This window comes from Crocuta crocuta, unplaced genomic scaffold, assembly GCF_008692635.1.
Source record: "Crocuta crocuta isolate KB4526 unplaced genomic scaffold, BGI_CrCroc_1.0 scaffold14, whole genome shotgun sequence".
NCBI lineage: Eukaryota > Metazoa > Chordata > Mammalia > Carnivora > Hyaenidae > Crocuta > Crocuta crocuta.
This window is the reverse complement of record NW_027530209.1, coordinates 2583156-2604771: the sequence shown is the minus strand read 5'-3', so window position 1 is coordinate 2604771 and position 21616 is coordinate 2583156. Positions and strand designations below refer to the sequence as shown.

The following is a 21616-nucleotide window of genomic DNA, read 5'->3' as shown; positions in this document are numbered from 1 at the left end:
AAGAGAGTTTGTACATTTTTTTTCTTATAAGAAATAAGAAAGAAAATTGGGTATTTATATAGATATTTACATTAAGGGTATCTTTTAAAATATTTTTAAAATGTTAAATATTGGGGTGCCTGGGTGGCTCAGCCAGTTAAGTGTCCGACTTCAGCTCAGGTCATGATCTCACGGTTTGTAAGTTCGAGCCCTATGTTGGGCTCTGTGCTGACAGCTAGCTCAGAGCCTGGAGCCTGTTTCAAAGTCTGTATCTCCCTCTCTCTCTGACCCTCCCCTGCTCACGCTGTCTCTCTCTCTCTCACTCAGAAGTAAATAAAAAAACATTTAAAAAATTTTTAATGTTAAATATTAAGAGATATTATAGAGTATTATTGGTTTTGAAAGTGCCATAGTGCCATAGTTATTTTTTAAATATGTGAGTTGTATATGTTATGTTTTTAAAACTTAAATCTGATTGTAAGAAAGTTTCATAGTAAAAAGCAATATTATGACAAAAATGAAACTATGGATCCAGGAAGCTCAGAGAACACTAAAACTCTACACTTAGGCATATCATATTGAAAATGCAGAAAATCAAAGGCAAAGAGAATCTTGAAGCAAGCCAGAGGTGGGAGAAATACCGTTTTCATAGAGGAGCAAGGAGAAGAATTATATCAGACTTCCCTTCAGAAATCATGCAAGCAAGAAAGAGCAAAAAAAACCAACCTGGAATTCTGTATCCAGTGAAATTATCCTTCAAAATAAGCTTTTACAGAGAAATGAAAATTAAAAGAATTTGTCACCAATAGATCTGCCTGGCAAAAAATGTTAAAAGATACTCTTCAGAGAGAAGGAAAATGATGTAAGACTCAGATCTACATAAAGAAAGAGTATTAGAGAAGGAATAAATGGAGGGGCTTCTCAGTTCCCTTCTCTGAGGTCCAGGAGCCATGCCTGGCAACTGGACCCCCCCCCCCACCATGCTGAATAATGCAGACACAAGCATAATGGATTGTTGGCTGAAAAAGAAAGAGGAAACAACTTGCTTTCTTTTTTTGTTGTTTTTTGTTGTTGTTGTTTTTTATTGAAGTACAATTGACACACAATATCATATCAGTTTCAGATGCATAATGATTCAACAATTATGCACATTAGGAAACTCTCATCACAGTAAGTGTTGTCACCATCTGTCACCATACAAAATTACTAAAATACAACTTGCTTTCTTGACCCGCAGCTGAAACCTCTGCACTTAAAGATACAGAACTGGATATAGCAAGCTCCCTGGCTCATGGAAGATGGAATCTACTGCAAAGAAACTGAACAAAACTATAAATGAGAAATGAAAATTTCTTATGATGATGAAAGCTATCTTCCTTTCAAATTTATAGATGCAAATAATGCACCTTATTATGTCTTATGCAACGGAGCGTTTTCATATAATATCATGATGCCAATTAAGTGGTGGTATTATTTTCTAATAATTCAGAGTTTAGAAAAAATAATTGAGTATTTTAAGTGTAGATTATGAGCTCTTTAAAAGTCAAAAATTATCACACTCTTCAAAGTAGAAATGAAAAGGTCACTGAAGTACCACTTAAGTTCTAATAAGGTAAATATCACTCACTCTAACCCACATAAACAAGAAACCCTTTGGGATCCTCCCTTTTTATTTTATAAAAAGTAAAAAGTAAAGATTTCTTGAGACCAAAAAGTGAGGAAACCATTATGTTTTATCCCTAGTTATGATAGATTCATTTTTTGCTATGACTGCACAAAGTGCCATTTTTATGGAATTCCATGAACCTATGCAAGCCTCTGACTAGGCCTAGGATTTTGGTGCTTCTAGCTCAGGAAGCCAGTTTTTGGTGACCTACAGGACACTGACCACAGTTAGCTTTTTTCCTCCTTTTTTTTTAAATTAAACCACTTTATTGAGGTATGATTGACATAAAAAAAAACCTGTAGGTGTTTAATGTATACAATTTGGTGAGTTTAGATATATGTATATATCTTTAGAAAAACTCTATAAATAGAGCTAAATTAATCACATCTATATAAATATAGTTCACTACAGAGCTAATAATGTGATAGGAAAAAGATACCATTTCTAGAGTTTAGTGTCATGACTACTGTACGCCTACCATTTAGTCAGAATGGACTTCTCATTTTTGTGTTCTTCCAGTTACCTTTACTATATTCCCAAGGTCTCAATCATACCTTTTGTTCTATTTTTCTTATTTCTTGTAGATCTCCACTCTGCCCCCAACACCCTTAGTCCCAGAGCCATTAGTCCTCATTTGCTTTTAGGTCTGCTGCATGGTTTTTTCTGTAGAATAGAAATGTCACTACTCTCATAGATTGAATTAATTATTCTGAAATCTTTTAAATCAGTTATTGCTACAAAAATGCTATTTAGCCATAATGCTGCATAACAAGCAACCCCAAAATCATAGGGCAACAACAAACATTTATTGTTCTCACTCTACTTCAGACTATGAGTTGAATTCAGATCTTCTCCATGTGTCTTTCATCTGGTGCCAGCAGCTATGTAGAGCATGCTTTTCTCATGTAAGATGGCATAAAATGGAGAGAGAGAGAGAGAGAGAGAGAGAGAGAGAGGAAGTGACTGCTCATGCTGCATCCAAATAGTAAGGAAATGTAATTCCACCTACTCTAGGTGGGGAAGAGATGCACCACTCCCAGAGACAAGCATTCACTTGGCAAAGACATAAATGTTTATGTTGATGACAGGGAAGATGTGAAAAATGGGAAGCAATAGTCTAATCCATCATAAAAACCGGTCTTCTGCATCACCGTTTTTGGTAAAAACATTCTCCAGTAACTTCCTAAGAAAGGGTGTGTAATAGGTAAACGTTGTGAATGAGATATGTCTGAAATGTCTTTATTCTGCCCTCATACCTAATGGATAAAAAAACCTCAAGAGCCTTATTCCATTATCTTCTATTACCTAGTGTTGCTAATGAAAAGCTTCTGCCAGGCTGCTCCTTGTTATTTTGTTGTACCCCTTTCTATCTCTTTGCACATTTTCTTTAACCTTGATGTTCGAAAATGTCTCAATGAGACAGATATAATTTTTCCTTAATTGTGCTAAGCTCTAGGCCTTCTCCAACTACCAGACTTTTTATACATCTTTGGTTGTGCAACTCATTTCTGACCTCCTTTGTATATACTGTTTCTAAGTATAGAGACTGGAGACCTATCCCCCCTCCATGTGTAATATAGTACAGGCTGCTGCTCTCTCCAGTTTGCTTCATCAGTTTTCTATATTCCATAAATTTCTTGAATTCCCTTGTCCACTAATGATCTTTGTCCTGCTCTCTTCATGTTGTAGAGTTATAGTAATTAAAACTTTTGGAGGGGCTATGATTTTATTGGTGGCTCAGGAAGAGGAGATAATAAAATGGTGTATCTTGGTTAGTCATTATGTTGACTCATCAGTTTCAATATTTTATTTTACTCAACACCTTTTATATTTAAAGACAGACTATTTAAAATATTTGTAAAATGTCTGGTTATCCCATAGAGTATAACATTTTTAAGTCTATTTAAATAACCTGGCTGTATTAGTATCCAGATTGTCAAAAGTAATTAGTTTGGATATGATTTATTTACTATACAGAAGAATTTGAAACATTACCAAAGATAGCCAATTTCTCTAAGGTAGCACTGTGTAATAGATTTTTTGCAATAATAGAAATGTTCTCTGTCTGCATTGTCCAATATGGTGGCCACCAGCCACATGTGGCTATTGAATACTTAAAATGTGGCTGATGCTATTGAGGAACTGAATTTTCCATTTTATTTAATTTTCATTGACTTAAATTTAAATAGCTACTTCTAATATATTTTCAATGCAGTAGGGATCTAAAATTTTATGAAATTCACAAAATTAGAAGTGTTTTTAGATATATGTTACTTATGTAAAGAAAATTACACCTGAAAGGTATAGACATGAGAAATCTAATAAGATATATAGGTAGTATAAAGTCATGTTTATGATTCATACTAAAGAATATACTTGTTCACTCAGTATATACTTTAAGAGCACATACCATGTGAAAGGCACTCTATCAAGTGCTCGAGTTACAAAAATGCAGACATACAAGGCACCTGCCCTTAAAGGTCTTTCAGTCCACTGACAACCAGACATGCAAACCAACCAGTCAATATAATCAGAATATTGCCTTTTCTCTCTATGCTGGGGGTTTAAAAGAGAGTGTCCAATTATCCAGGACATGCAGCTAAATCCTTACATAAGAAGTAGCATTTGGATCCTGACTCAAAGCTGAATAAGACTTTCCCAAGAGACTAATGGGTAGGATACTTCAGGCAGAGAAAGAACAGCAAGGGTACAAGTGTGGAGACAGTTTCCAGAAAGGCAAGCCATTTGTTACTACTAGAACCATTCTAGAGTGCAGTTGTGGGAATATCAGGAGATGAGACTGGCCAGTTAGGCAGGGGTGGCAAATCACTGTAATGTGAGACGAGGTACACCACTCCCAGTGAGAGTATATAAAGTATAATCCTGACATAGTATAGACTTGAGGAGTTGGAAGAATAGTGAACTTACTATATGTTCCAACCCAACCCTCTCTATTCACTCAGTCAACAAATATTCTTTTTATGTTCTAAATATTTTTTACACTGATCATTGGCTTTAGGACCACTTTTTGAGTAGCTGGTAACAAAGTGTATTTTAACCCAGCATCAACTGAAATGAGAAAAATCTGTAATCGGAGGACTCTCACCCAATAAACACATTTAAAACAATGATGGANACTGAGTGTTATGTGGAAACTAATTTGACAATAAACTATTTGTAAAAAAAATAAATAAATAAAACAATGATGGATATCATATACAGGTATTTTCAGCTCCACAAAATACAGAATTTAACTTCAACATACTACTGAAGAATAATAGAAATCATTCCAATTTCCCTTCTACTTACCGATAAATCATAAATGTGCATGTGCTAATTATTTATGGACAGGCACATCGAATCATCTTATCTGCTTTACAAGTTTGCAATTTTGATTTATTTACATCAAAAATATTTGAGGCTGGAAAAATTTGGGCACTTGGATAATTAGTTCCCCTAAACAGTTATTTCTCCGTGGGAATTTGAGACCATACCAGCTCCACAGTAATCACATTAAGAAATAGTAAATTTTGGAATAAGTGTTCTAGGAGAGGCAGGGAATAGAGATCATTAGAGAATAGAGCTCAAACATGCTCTCAGAGATGAGACCTGGCCTAAGATTTCTATATGCTTTAAATTTCTCTGAATGAAGACATAACAATGTACAAAGTATTATTCTCTGGTCTTTTAAGCACACACATACGCGCGCGCACACACACACACACACACACACAGAAAAGACACTAAAACACTCTCAATTAGAGTCAGGAAATAAAGGAAACTCAGGAAATAAAGTCCTGAGTTAACACAGTGAGTTTAAAAAAATAATAAAAAATACTTACCAAGGTGTCATGACCCTATCTTATTGTTGAGTTCAGCTTTTCCATTCTAAATCCCTATTTTCTGTTTATAACTTACTCCAAAATGTTCCTTTTGACCTTTGGGTCTGATATTTCTCTTGCCTCGTCTCAATCCAAAGGCGAATTTATTTGCAATTTGAACTAAATCTCTTCAGTTATTTCAGTTACTTGTATTTGGAGAAAATACCTGCTTTGTGCTTTCAGAAATCGTTCAGATTTTTTTCCATGTTGAAATAGCTTAAAAATGACTTTGTTTTGAGGCTGTAGGATTGACATGGCTGTATTGAAGATCCAATTCAAAAGGAGTTGGTTACAAAATTTAGATTAAAGAACCAGAAATGATGAGGCTCCATAGCATGTAATTACATGGAGGCAAGTGTACACCTTCCCCCACCAGGCATACTACACATGCTTGTGACAGTAGTCCCAAGGTGAGTGTGAGTAACTCAAGGAAAGATCAAAACTGACCTCAAAAAATCAATTTAAAGGGCATGTTTGATTTCTAGAGGTTTGAAATAATAATATAACAGCCCCAATTCCCAAGCTCACAAAGGATATATACATATACAAGGAACATCCATGTGACTGTTGGTAGAACTCGGAAAATATAATGCAAAATACATGATTAGGACTTTAACCCTCTGGATTCTAGTTCACCTTCTCTTCTGACTTTTATTTATGACTCCAGCTTGAACTTCTAATCACGCTTCATCATGCTCTCAAAATGAAAGATTACTTGATATGTGAGTGCGCCAAAAAAATAAAATGAACTCTCCCATCTATGCTTTTCAAGGGCATTCATTTCAATAAATAACTTTGTTTCACACCTACTAAAAGCCAAGCTAAATGTCAGTGCTGTGGGTATGGAGATGAATTAAGATGAAGATCCTCCGTCAGGAAATTCCCTGAATATGAAAGAGACTGATGAAGTATACTAGTATAGAATTAATGTAAACAGAGGTTATTTTCAGTAAAGACAGACAACAATTTTAATATATTACTATCAAGCAAAGAAAGACAAAGAGAGGTAGACCAGCAAATAGAGACTAGGTAAAGATCCTAAATTCACAAATTTTCCAAAATGGAATAATTTTAAATTCTACATAATCACCATCAACCCCTCTTCACCCTCATTCCAATCCAAACCCTCCAAAATAAACATACAAGCTAAAGAAAATCAATGTGCTGCCTAAACAAGTGCGTTTTTAGAGCAAGTCCCTTAGTTGCTCACTCATCATCTTTCCAACCAGATTGTCACCACCAAACCACTTCCACTCAGGTACTGTGGAACTCTCAAAAACAGTGGAATTTAATAGTCCCTACAGATAATTATAGTAAAAAATTAACTGTTCCCTCTGCCTGAAAATAAACTCTTGTCCTCCAGTCTTCCAGTACACTTATACCTACCTCTCCTAGAACAACTTTCTGCTTTTTCTAGGTTCTAAATTACTATTTTTTTCTTGCATCTTGTAAATCATCATGCATCTGCATTCAATGGAGATATCTACTTTTAAGTTTCTTTTTGCCCAAGTATTTTATTATATTGATAGTTGATCTTTTGCTGTTACATAAATTCATTGAATTGTTTTTGAATACCTGCTATATGCCAGGCTCTAATGCTAGGCATTTGGGCCATATCTCAGTCTTTGAAAGTATGTATCCCATGGCAACTTCAAAACTTATCAAACACTAGGCAAAATCAAAGCAACTAGAAAATATTGCTTCTGAAACCTGGATTCAAAAATCTCTTGATTTCTTGATTTGGTTGTTTTAATATGCATATTAAAGTGACTTTTTAAGACCTTATAATAATGTCATTGAAATGAAGTGAGGTTTTAGAGCTGAGATGCAGTGAACACATTATAGTGTGTTCTGTGCTGATGTGGAGTGGCTGTCTACACAGATGGCTTTGATTTTCATTTCCTGTGAAGCTGAATCAACATGTTGTGGCTAATGTCTATGTAATTTAATGTATTGAATAAAATGTACCATTGCTCTCTACTGGGGGATAAAAGATCTTACTTGACTGTGGTGTCCTTGTACTCTAAAACCACAACAGACATATTTAACAATCCTTAGTTATTAAAAATCAACCCAAGAAACTCTTTCCTGTTTCTTAAAAAAAAAAAGGGTTTTGTTTGATTAACTCATTTGTGGCTTTTACATCACAGCAGAAGAAGGGCAAATGTTAATAGAATTTTCTGTCATAGACTAATGAGTTTTGCAGATAAAATTCTAGTATGGTGCCAACATCCTAAGATGTCCACATATTGACTGGAAGGATATATTGTTAAGAACCAACAAGCTAAGTCATCAGTTCCAAATGGGATGAACTCTTCCTGAGGGCCATGGCAGAGTAGATTCTTAAAGGGGGCCTCCTTTTTCTGTGCTGCTTGTCTACCCTCATTCTAGGTGACCAGGACTCTCATCTGACTCTGATTGTCTGAAGCCCTCACATGATACCAGTCCCCCTTGGTTCAGCATGCTCATTTATTATAAGGAAAACAATTATCCAAACTCTACCAACTTCACAAGATTTTTTTGTGTGGGGAATCAGATTAGGTAATTTATGTGAAAACACTCATAACATTGTAAAGTGCAGTTCAGATGTACATCATGCTTTAAATGGCATTTTTAAAAATTTTAACTCCAGTATAGTTAATATACAGTCTGATGTTAGTTTCAGGTGTACAAAACAGTGATTCAACAATTCTATACATTACTTAGTGACCATCATGATAAGCACACTCTTAATTCCCTTCACTTATTTCATCAATCCCCTCATCCATCTCCCCTCTGGTAACCACCAGTTTGTTCTCTATAATTAAGAGTCTGTTTCTTGCTGGGGCACCTGGATGGTTCAGTCGGTTAAGCGTCCAACTTCAGATCAGGTCATGATCTCACAGTTAGTGAGTTCAAACCCCACGTCAGGCTCTATGCTGACAGCTAGCTCAGAGCCTGGAGCCTGTTTCAGGTTCTGTGTCTCCCTCTCTCTCTAACCCTCCCCCTGCTCACACTGTCTCTCTCTCACACTCAGAAATAAATAAAAGCATTTAAAAAAAAATTTTTTTAAGGAGTCTGTTTCTTGGTTTGCCTCTTTTTTCTTTGTTCATTTGTTTGTTTCTTAAATTCCACATATCAGTCTAATCATGTAGTGTTTGTCTCTGACTGACTTGTTTCACTTGGCATTATACTTTCTAGGTCCATCCATGTTGTTGCAAATGGCAAGATCTGCAATGGCAAGATCTGCAATGGCTGAGTAATATTCCATTTTAAATATATATTTAATATATATATCACATACACACACACACCACATCTTCTTTATCCATTTATCGATCAGTGGACACTTGGGCTGCTTCCACAATGTGGCTATTGTAACTAATGCTGCAATTAACATAGGTGTGTATATATCTTTTCCTATTCTTTGGGTAAATAGTAGTAGTGGAATTACTAAGTCATATGGTAATTCTATTTTTAATCTTTTGAAGAACCTCTATACTGTTTTACACAGTGTCTGTACTAGTTTGCATTCCAACCAACAGAGCACAAGGGTTCCTTTTTCTCCACATCCTTGCCAATATTGTTTCTTGTGTTTTTTATTTTAGCCATTCTGACAGGTGTGAGGTGATATCTCATTTGTGATTTTTATATGCATTTCCCTAATGATTAGTGATATATAGCATCTTTTCATGTGTCTATTAGTCATCTGTATGTCTTCTTTGGAGAAATGTCTGTTCATGTCTTCTGCCCATTTTTTAATTGGATTATTTTCTTTTTGGCTGTTGAGTTGTATAAGTTTTTTTAAATATATTTTGGATACTAATCCTTTATCAAATATGTCATTTGGAAATATACTCTCTCACTCAGTACGTTGTCTTTTAGTTTCATTATTTATTTTGCTGTGCAGAAGCTTTTTATTTTGATGTAGTCACAACAGTTTACTTTTTCCTTTGTTTCCCTTGCCTTGGGAGACTAATTTAGAAAAAGATGTTGCTATACCCAATGTCAGAGAAATTCTGTCTGTGCTCTTTACTAGGATTTTTGTTTTCAGGCCTCACATTTAGGTTTTTAATCCATTTTGAGTTTAATTTGCGTATGGTGTAAGAAAGTGGTCCAGGTTCATTCTTTTTCACATAGTTGTCCTGTTTTCCCACCACCAAATGGTGTTATTTTTTATCATTATTACCGAGCCTTTGGAGCATTCTGTTCCAAAATTACCTGCCCTCCAAACTGCCATTCTTATCAGTTTGGTCAGTGATCCAATTATGTGGCTATGGAAACTTATAACAACAGGTGAATGAATGCTAATTCTTTAAAAAGCATCAGAATTATTAAAATGTATGGGGAAAAGTGACTTTCGTATTAGGGTGCTGGCCATTTTGCAACCATTATACAATGGATGATTAACAACCATTAAGAGAATTTTTTTATTTCGCCCACTCAATTTCTTCCCCGGATCTCCTAGAGAAGTGTCTTCCCTTGAGATTTTGTGATTCAGAATTGGGAGAAAAAGACTGAAAAGAAGAGAGATTATTTGTTAATGGCTAAAGAAGGAGTTTAAGGAGTGTCAAGTAACTGATAGTGGGTATGAGAGATCAGGGGTTTTAAGAAGTGTTGCTAAAGGCTATGTGCCCTCTTCAAAGGGCTTATCAAATATAAGTAAAGAAATTGAGCATATTAGATTTTTGTACATTTCAAGGCTTAAATTGCTATACTCCTTAATAAGACTGGACCACATGGGTCACATCTTCATATCAACATTTATTTAACACTAAACTAATGTCAGATAATATATTTAATCACTCTTCATGCATTATCCTGTTTAATATTTACTCCAATCCTTTAAGATATACTACTGCACCTACATTCATACAAAACGAAAACCAGGCTTAAAGAGGTGACATAACCTGCCATAGTAACACAGCTAGTATGTTTCAAAGCCAAGACTTGAATTTCAGAAACTGATCTCTCAATTATTCACAGTACAATTTCATGCAAACCAGTCCCCCTGTTGATAAATTGTATAGCAGAAAGGACTTTGATCAGCTATGGTGAAGGATAGGAGAGTAGAGAAGTGGAGCCTTTACTTTTCCTTCTGTAATCAAATTGCCTCGTCAAGTTCAGAAGAGCAGAGTCACAACAGCCCCCAGTATCTGTAAGGTTAATGACAACTTTGCTTTTTATGCTAAAAAACGTGAATAATGGAAAATCCAGTGGTGCATACAAATAGTTGTTGAAATAACATTCAAAAGGAATACAAAGAACTAACGCCTACATTCTCCACAAAAGGAAGCTGCCTACATGAAATTAGGTTACCTGATTATGCTTAAAGCAGCGGCATTCCCTGTTACAGATATCGTTGTAACTGATAGATAAATTCATGAGTTATCCCAAACTCAGATATTATGATCACGTACAACCAGGTCTAGATGTCTCTTCCTTAACAACAATAGAAAGGAATTCTTTTAAAAAAATTGTAATCAAAGAAATTAATACACAGAATGATGTCATGGGTAAAGTATTAAAAATTACCAGATATTTATCTGATTTATATACTGTATAGTCTACTACTAGGCTTAACTCAATTCTATTGTCTTTGAATTCTTAACAGTGTCTAGTATACTGGCGTACCTACATAGGTAACTATTGAATTAAGGAATGAACGTGAACAGCTAACAGATTACAATATATGTGTTTCCTCAGTAGTATGTGATTCTTAAGTAATGATTAATACCTCCTTTAAGAGACAACTAAATTCTTCCAGGCTCCTGTGGCGAGGCTCTAGGTCACAGTGGAGTCAGTCGGCCTCTTTTGTATCATTCTTGGGTTTCACATTTGTCGTTACATAGTAAGACATTATTTGCTAATAGCATATTAATAAACAGATTCTTAAACACCCTCTGAATTTCTAGAAACCCATTTTCTATTGTTCAAGGATCTCTACCTTAACTGCTGCTATTACACTTTTTTTCCTATTGCTCTTTGTGCTGGGTTCAGAGTCCCATGCATACCTTACTCACTAATTTATGTTCACTAGCTTTGTGTGTAAGAGCTGAGTCTTTGTATTTAGAGAGAGCTGATGCAAATCCTTCCTACTGAATTTTTGTGTAACCTAAGACAAATTAAACATGTACATTTAAGAAACAATTTTTCATCTATAAAATGGAAATGATAGTAATTATTATAATTGTATATTCACTTTTTCTTAGCCTATCTCATCTTTGTTCATCTTCTGTGGATTATTCCTCCATGATACTAAAAACTTCTCCTGCCTAAAAATGCACAACACAGGGGTCTTATTGTATCACTCTACCTGTCATATTAAACATGTCCTTAATTGGAACACTCAACACTACTGCTAAATTTAAGTACTGCTTGGTCAGTTAGCATTAAGTAGACTTGGCTTTCATTGATTTCAGATTAGTTTAGAAGGAAGAGGGCTAGTGGACATGAGGCATGAGCACTTATATTTTAACCAAAATAGGATGAAGTAGGAGGGGAAAGATGAAGGTACAGAACTGGATCATTGCATGAAGGATAGTACCAAGAATTGGATCTCACTGGGAGGCTCAGTGACCTAAGAGAGGGGACATCACATAACAAGAGAAAGAGAAGATGACAAACCAACCTTTTTTTTTCCTACTGGTTTTACCTAAAGCTATCCTGGTATAGGTAACAACAACCATAATAGTAACACTGATAGCCAACATTTACCAAGCAATTATTGTATGGCTGACAAGCATGTAGAATTGTTCCCTAAGAGTTTACATTTCCAAGATTTTCTATCCTTTTGTCCATTAATACATAGTCCTATTTTTAGATCATATATTCTGATTTAAGGTCCTGAAAATGTAGTCATTATAAGCTTATGATAAGTCAAAGGAATAAGCTTCCTACGCTTCCACAAGTGGATTTCATAAGCAGGATATACCAACATACTACAACTGGGAACAGCAACACACGAAGACCTAGATTGGAATAAAAGAAAAGTCAGCTTTGTTCTAGTCCCCCCAAATGACAGACTAACTGTTCATAGAAAATATCCTGTAGAGCACAAGTTAATATGTTGAATAAAATATTTAAAATGTTTAAAATCTCTAGCAAAGTGTTAAAAAGTGAGGGATTTCTTCAGAGACCAAAAACAAGAAAACAAGAACCCATAGAGGTAAACAAGCACTGGAAGCCACTTTTGTTCTACAGTTATATACTAGGGCTTGCTGGATGAGAGCTGAGCTTCCTAACCAGTATGAAGATACTGTCAGGACCTTGGGGTGATCACCTGGACCTGAGGCACTGGGAAATTCCACCAGACTAATCACATCCATGTGGATTCAGCCTTTTCCAGAACTCCAAGGAGAACTGCTCATGCACAGTGAGTAGTAGTGTCACAGTCCTTGCAGAAAATAGACCCTATCAATGTCACCCTGCTCTTACAACTGCCTGGACTCACTTAGTATGGCCTAAGAGGAGCTCTACAACCAGACACCCATTCAATTAGCCACCTGCAGGTGGACCACTGTGGACAGCAATTCAGCTTGTGGAGGTTGCAGGTGAGGTCAGGATCCTGGTGCCTAAGGAGCATTGCATACAAACCAAGATGCAGCTACTTGAGTGTATCAAAGCTAGGAAACCAGGGAGTGTCTCCTAGAAGACAGAACTCCATGAAGTACATCTCATTTATCTTCATTCACAGAGAGTATTTTAGTTTCCCAGGGCTACCATAAATTATCAGAAACTAGGTAGCTTAAAACAACAGAAATTTATTCTCTTACAGTTCTAGAGTCTAGAAGTCTGAATCAAGGTGTTAATAGGGCCATGCTCCCTTGGAAGACTCTAGGGAAGAATCCTTCTTTGCCTCTTCTTAGCTTTCGGCTGCTTCTGGTAATCCTTAGCATACTTTGGCTTGTAGCTGTACTGCTCTAATCTCTACCTTTGTGGCCACATGGCCTTCTCTGTTTGTCTGTGTGTCTCTCTGTGTCCTCTCCCTATCAAGACACCAGTCGTTGGTTTTACTGCCTACACTCATCCTGGATGACCTCATCTTGATTAATTATATTTACAAAGACCCTATTTCCAAACAAGTTCATTATAAGATCCCTGGTAGGCATAGATTTTGGGAGGACACATATTCAACTGACTACAGAGGATATTTCTGTATGTCTGTGGCTGATGTGTCTTTTAGCAACACATCATTAGTATTCTTTCAAAGTGACAACTATGATGAGAATACCTGAACAATCTACAAATCTGAGAAAAGCTCAACTAAATTAGAAATCCCTTTATACTGCCACAAAATAGCAAGAACCCTAATATTACATTTGTTAATGAAAGAAAATGATAGCTAACAAATTCTTTGATATTGTTGTAAAAATGTTTAGAAGTCTATCACGTGAGCACTGGGTGTTATATGGAAACCAACTTGACAATAAACTATTTTTTAAAAAGCAAAAATAAAATTAAAAAATAAAATTAAAAAAAGAAGTCTCTATCACCAGATTTATGATGAAGTTTCTTGCTGATAATAAGTATCAAGAATTTTAAGAGATTATAGTTGAAAAATCTTGACTAGCAATTACGGATAGCCATTTCAGGCAGAAAGGAAATCTGAAAATATTTTGGTTAGGTATTTTCTATTTAATATCTTAATGTAGTATTAACATATTGATATAAATATATAATTTAATAACCCAGATATCCATCAAACAGGAGAATGAATATAAAAATTAAGATCAAATAGTAGAACATTATATAACAACAAAAATGCATGAAACTCAGGTTGAGCACAAAAAGTAAGTCATGAAAGTATACATATAAATATAATTCAGATTATATAGAGTTCAGAAGTTCACAAAATTAAGTGATTTCTTATTTAAGGATACATACATATGTGGGATAACCATAAATAAAAGTAAAGAAATTATAACACAATTCTCAGGATAGTGGTTGCCTCTGAAAGGCACGACAGGGAAATTCAGAGATATTGTTATGTTCTATTTCTCAAGCAGGATGGAGAGCACATTGCTGTTCATTTTGTGGTTTATACTGTATATTTATATTATATACACTCTTCTGTATGTATTTCAGAATTTAAAAGTCAATTTAAGGAAGACATACATCTACTAAGAGCTTTGTGTCTTTTTTCCACACCCTCCATAGCTGATTTAACATATTGTCTTGATATTATTTATGACTTTGATCCTAAATGTGAGAATAAAGGTTTTATATAAAGTGGAAGTAGATTCATGAGAGTTAACAATACCATGACTCTGAGATTTAGGGAAGTCCCACTAAATCCAGTTCATCTCTTTGAGATGCTGGGCAGTGACTGCCAAGTAGAATTAGGACAAGGAAATTAATGGAGGGAGGTGGGACTCCAGAGGAATTAGACAAAGATATCTTGCACCACTTCCTGTTATTCACAGCACAAGTCCAGAACTTCTCTGGCTTCGCCCTGTCAATTGCCCAAGGTATCCATTGTTGGAAGAGGTGGGGCAGAACAGAACAGCCAAAGACAGAGAAAGACCAATTTTAAGGGAAACAATCCACTGCACCTTTCAAAATAATTCCAGTCACAACTTACAGTAGTAGGTAAATAAGTCCTGGAGATGAAATGTGCAGTATAGTGAAAATAGACAACAATATTGTATTATAATCATCAAACTTGCTAGGAGGCTAGATTGTATTTATTTCCTCCAGGGAAAAAGAAATAATGGTATGTGACCTGATAGAAGTGCCAACTAACACTGCAATGGCAATCATATTGCAATATATAAATTTATCAAATCAAAATGTTGTACATCTTAAATTTATGCAATGTTATATGTCAAATATACATCAATTAAAAAAAGAAAACAAAATTCTGACCATACTAGCACAGAGAGTCAAAGTCAAAGGAATCCTGGCTCCAGAGAAAGCTTCCATTCATTGCTCCTTCTCTTGATCTCAGGGATGAGGGAAGCAGGTATGAGAGAATTAAAAAAATAGTAATAAAAGTATATATCAGAATCATTTGTTGTCTAAAAACAGTGAAGGTAAAACTGGAAACTTCGATCTTTTTTCTGCCAACAATGCTATTACCAGAAACTTGTCCCCCCCACCAATCGCTATAGCCATATTATACACATTGATTAATTTCATGCAACTGTTAGAATTTATGATAGTGATGTGAAAAAAAAAATCTGGTACCAGAATGAAAATGTATATTTTCAAACCTTATTTAAAATCAGACTTTCTCATAGTTTGGTTTCTATTCAGTTCAACTTAATTTCTTTCAGGACCTGGGCCAGCAATCACACTAATTTGCATGACCACCACTATTTAAAGGCCCCTTAGTTCTCAATGAATAACCTTCTATATACTATCAGACTTTTAATGCATAAATCAATTGCCCTTATTCTAGTAGGCCTGGGGCAAGAGTGGAGAGAATTGACTGTAGCTACAAGGCTGCCAAACTAAAAGAGAACCAAATTAAAAAGAAACCCTACAAAAAGGAAAGTAAAACTACTGAAATGAAGTATACAATGGGCCTCACTCAAAGAAGGAGTATGTGCATATAACTTTTTTTCATTGAGCTGCTCTATCTAGGCAGCAATATCCTTTGTCTGTAGTTGGGCCACCACCATTTCCAGCTTTATACCATTGTCCTAAAGGTCAGTAATCATTTATTTAGGCTGACTGAGAAGGGAAAAGGGTAGCTATGCTTGAGCAGTTTCTAACCTAAGAAGAAAAACATATGAGACAACACGAAGGCAGTGTGCAAACCTTTCAGCCAGTCACAGCCTTGGTGACTTAAAACATTACATATTTCAAAACCACAACCGTCCATATCTTAAGCAATTTTATCCCCATGGATCAAGATCTGTAACACCATTGTTTATTTAACACAGTTAAAGCTCATATGGGAGGAAACTAGAATGTATATACTTGCACAAGTCTGGATCTGTCTTTATGAGTCATAAATATACTACAACAAAGAAATGCTACCCATCTTTCTGCTGTGTCAATGAGTGGGGCCAGAGGGTGAGGTATGCGTCTTTGTCACTTAGCGTAATTGCATTCTTTACCTGGCAGTACTGCCTGGAGGAGAAGAACAAAGCTTTGGAGGCAGACATACCTCCGTTTCTAGGTTCTGGGTCTGGCTTTGCAACTTAACAGCAGTGTGATATTCAGTACACTACTTGACCTCTAAACATCAGACTTTTCATCTGTGAAATGGAGATATTAATAACAAAGTTTAAACCATATGAAATTGCTGATGTCAATCATTTTTTACTTATACAAATAGCAATTTCATATGATTTTTACCCAATATCTACCCCATCGGGCTGTTATGATGATCATGTGAGATTATAGCATTATTTGGATTTTCTTATTCATTCTACAGTCAGTATAAACTCGGGTGGAAAAATGGAATCCAAATCTGTGGAGAGCATTATGTCTGAGTAAGTAGATGTCAAATATTTTACTTTTTCTTATGAAATTTTCTGTTGGACTTCCTCTAACCATGACTAAAAGAGATTGTCCCTGTTGATATTTAAGAAATCTAGTGAAGAGTTGCCTTATCAACTACTAGGGAGTAGAGATGCTCAGACCTCATTCTGTCAGAGCAAAATACACATATTTGTTTCCTCCATAAGGCTGAATTAAGTTATTAAGTAGCTTTTTTAAAATCTGGGATTCTGATGATCCAGAGCTCTATAGGCACCACTGGGGAGTCCTTTAAAAGCAAACACTATAGTCATATAAGATTTTTAAATTAAACAGCACTTGTTTTTGCCAACACTAATTGGACTCTACAATATGAGATGGGATCAGAAACGAACAAACAAACAAAAGTAAGAAATAAAAATACAACAATAAAATCTAAGGCATAAGGATCCCACAACTTGGAAGTGTTTAATGGGTTAGGCCATGACTCCACAGCATTCTGTCCAAGCAGTAAATGGTACTTACACCAGACTTGCTTTCAAAAATAATTGGAGAAGAGGGTAAAGATAATGAAAGGTTTGGGTCTATTTAATGTTGGCCACTTCTCAAATGCTGTATGTTTTGCTATATAGTCTCTCAAATTGTAAGGCCACTTTCAATTCCAAATAGCTCTTCCTCTAGATTCAGAAAAAGTGGTTCTACTCCTTCCATAGTCTGTGTCTGAGCCCTAATAAGACTGGCAATCAACATAAAATATTACTAAAAATACTTTGGAGTTTGGCAAATGCAATTACATTTTTGCCTTTTGAATTGTTCTCTCAATTTTAATTCTGAGGACATTTCAATGAAAATTTAATTTTCTCTTCACTGATTAATTTCCACTTTATTTTTCATAATATTTTCTAAGAGTTACTTTATAGCCAAAAATGAAATGAGCCTTTTAATATTTTGGGTCTGTGAATGAGTAAGCCATATTTTCCACAAAATAAATGGATTGAAATTAACTAAATGATGACATGCTTCCAAATTCTAAACTCTTATAGAATTGATATCTGGCAAACTCTCTTTATTCACTCAAATGTTTATAGATCACCTATAATGTACAAAGCTCTATGCTGTATATTGGGTGGGTATAGAAAAATGGACAAAATATTGCCCCTGACTCCACAGAGCTTTCCCTCTCCAGGAGAAGGCCAAGGATACCAAACTAAAATAAAATGTGATAAATATGAAAGAAATGGATTCGAAAAGTACAGCTGGGAGTGTGAAGTATGAAACTGTCAATCACAACTGAAAATACCAAGGACAGTTTCCTGAAGAAAATACTAATTTATGTGGGCCTCAAGGGATGTGTGGTGTCTTAAAATAACATAGGGAGTGAAAGACATTGAAGGAAGAGGCTAACATGACCAAAAACATGAAGCTGTGAGAATATGTTTCATATTGAAGGAAGTATAAATAGATTGATGTGGCAGAAATAGAAGGTACTTGGCAAAAAGGAGATGTGGTAATAAGTTGAACTGGTAAATTATCTACATTATTAAAGATTTTGAATGCCTTGCTAAGGAATTAGAACTTTTTCATTTAAATAATGGAATTTTGAAAGGGTTAGGTCACATGATCAGACATGTTTTAGAAGATATTGGGACATCTCCATTGAGAAATGGAGAGAATGAAGTTGAAGAGACTGACTGTATATCTTCAGCAATGCCCAGGCAAAAAATAATTAAGGCCTTACCCAGCACAATGGTAACTGGGATAGGAAGGGGTCAGGGGGCAAGAAAGATTTCCAAGATTGAAGTAATCAGGATAAACTAACTCTTGAGATATATTCAAAAGGATGCACAGAAGGGTAGAAGTAGAAGTCTAGGTTGACTCCTAGCTCTCTCTATAGCCATTATGTAAAATAGAGACCACCAAATATTAGCAGAATTGAAGAAATATATCATGACCTAGATTTGGAGCATTTGAGCTCCAGGTGCCAGATAGATACGGAGGAATGGCAAAAATACAATTGATTAAACATACAGGAATAAATGGCTAAAACTGAAGACATAGATTAGACAGAGCAAGAACACTAGGCTAACATTGATTACACTCCTTTAAGTCAATATTCTTTCAATATCTAATTACATTAGTTTGCTAGGGCTACCATAACAAAGTACCACAGCCTGGATGAATTAAAAAACAGAAATTTATTTTCTCACAGTTCTAGAGACTAGAAATCCAAGATTAAGACATCAGCAGGGAAGGTTTCTTTTGGGGCTCTTTTCCATGATTCATAGATGGCCAACTTCTCCCTGTTTTTTTACACTTCTTCCTTCTGCACATCTGTGTTTAAAATTACTTTTCTTAAAAGGACACCAGTAATATTTAATTAAAACCCACCTTAATGACATAATTTTAACTTAATTACCCTTTTTAAAGCCCCTATCTCCAGATATACCACATTCTCGGGTTCTGAGGGTTAGGACTTCAACTTACAAATTTTGTGGGGATGGGGAATAATTCAGCCCATAGTCAATATTTATTGAGAAGAGAGATGGAGCACTGTGTGGAAAAGGGTAAAGAAGGAAACTCACATGTGGCAAATGAGTAATTCAGCTTATATTTGACTTGTACACCTTGCTTAGCAAAACAGAAGTCCTGAAGATAACCAGATTCACCTTCCCTAGATGACAATTTAAAATCATCAATTGGTAATTTAGTATGGTGTGTTGTTTAAAGGACTTAATAAACTGAATCTGACATGTACATGGATGAATTGCCTACCAGATATTCAGGCATACTACACAGCCTGAATAATAAACGCAACAGAAAAATAGACCAATGGAATAAAATACAGAGTCTAGAAACAGACATCTGCATATGTTGGAATTTGATATATGATAAAAGTGGCATCACAAATCAGTAAAGAAGTAATGGATTTTTAGGAAGGTTGATGGCAAACTGGCCTATTCTATGGGGAAAAAAAATCTTTATAATATATAAGGTGAATTTTAGGTGGTTTATAAAAATTACCTGTGAAAGATAATACTATATAGTTAAAAAAGAAAATATAGGCTCTTTCCAGCCAGCACAGATTGATGGGCATCTCTGACAACCTGATTAGTCTTGTTTTAAATTATTGTTAGACCTTAGGAGTATGCCGTGCTTACTGCTGGGACTCTGACTGAAGCAGTAATTGGTACAAGCTATAGGGCATGACAAATAGACCCTCAAAATAGGATTCTGAGATTGAGTTGTTTCTATTTGAAGAGTCCATAGAAGGCCAGAGGGATAGAAAACACTGGTAATCCATGGCATACAGTGGCATCATGGTCACTGAGATTATCACCAGAGGTGGCATTGAATCAAGGTAGAGATCAAGGAACTGGCAGATAAAGTGGCTGTGGCACATACGTGCTAAGGTGACAATAGTGATTACTGAAATGATGAGGTGGAATGACTACTTACGTCTGTTCTGGATAGTATAAGTAAATAAGAAGATAAGCATAAAGTCTTGAATTTCCAACCCAAGGCACTGGTGGAGAATCAGAAAACCTCTGTGGTGCCTTATTTCCTTATCTCATGTAGCTGCAGGGCAGACCTGGCCCAGAATGAGGCCAAAGCTTGATTATAAGTGTTGAAATTGGATTTAATTTCCATAAACCAGGCCACTAGGTCTCATTTGCTAAAATGAGAGACTAGTTGGAAAGGAGTGGGGCTCTGATGATTGGGTGGGATATTTGAACAAACAAGGCAAGGATAATAGCTTAAAATCCATAGATAACTCTAAATCATTCTTGCAGGGGCCTTGATTGAACTGGTATCCCACAGAACATCACTCCAGCTTTTTATCCGATGACATTATACTAATTGGATCTTATGATTAGGAAAAAGCAAGTATCTCAGATTCCTTAATGAGACATGTGTGCCAGAGAGAGGGAAATAAACCTATGAAAGTTCAAGGTCCTGCCCCAATGCCGGGCGGGGGGGGAGGGGGGTTCTATGAGTCCACTGTCCTGGATCGTTTCAGGATATTTCTTCTAAAGAAAAACATACTGAGGAGAGAGCCTAGGTGGCTCAGTTGGTTAAGTGTCCGACTTTTGATTTCAGTTCAGGTCATGATTTCACAGTTTGTGAGATCAGGCCCCATGTTGGGCTCTGTGCTGACAGCACAGAACCTGGTTGGGATTCTCTCTCTCTCCCTCTCTCTCTGCCCCCACCCTGAACTCATGGTTTCTCTCTCTCTCTCTCTCAGAAATAAATAAAGTTTAAATAAAAGAAAACATACTGATGCACCTTGATCTTCCCCCCATGAAGAGAAAGGTACAACACCAGGTGGATTTTCTTAGATTTTGGGGGCAACATATATTTAAGTGTTCTGCTCTGACATTTCACTAGTACACTAGAACAAAAAGAAAAGTCTACAAATATTAAAAAGGGTTATGGTGGACAAGATATTGTTTAACCCATTTATAAACTGATAAGAATGAGCAGAATAGTTGTTACATTCTCTATTAGTTGGTCAACTGTTGCACATTTATGTTTATAGTCAACAGGATGAACTTAAAGTATGTAAGTGTGTGTGCTTGTGCATGTGTATGAGAGAGATACAGAGAGACAGAGACAGGGAAAGAGAATAAGAGACTATATTTTTAAAGTAAATGATTCAAAACACTGAAACTTTGAGGATATT

The 21616-nt window shown here is 35.7% G+C and overlaps 1 long non-coding RNA gene across 2 annotated transcripts in view; it reads left to right on the top strand.

The window, feature by feature from the left end:
* The window catches only part of LOC144232496 (uncharacterized), a 43525-nt gene extending 22709 nt beyond the window's left edge, over nt 1-20816 (top strand). For both annotated transcript variants that reach the window (XR_013335412.1, XR_013335411.1), the window contains 2 exons: nt 16892-16949; nt 20727-20816. This is a non-coding gene — a long non-coding RNA (uncharacterized LOC144232496). The remainder of the gene's footprint in view (nt 1-16891; nt 16950-20726) is intronic.
* The last annotated feature ends 800 nt before the right edge of the window (nt 20817-21616 follow it).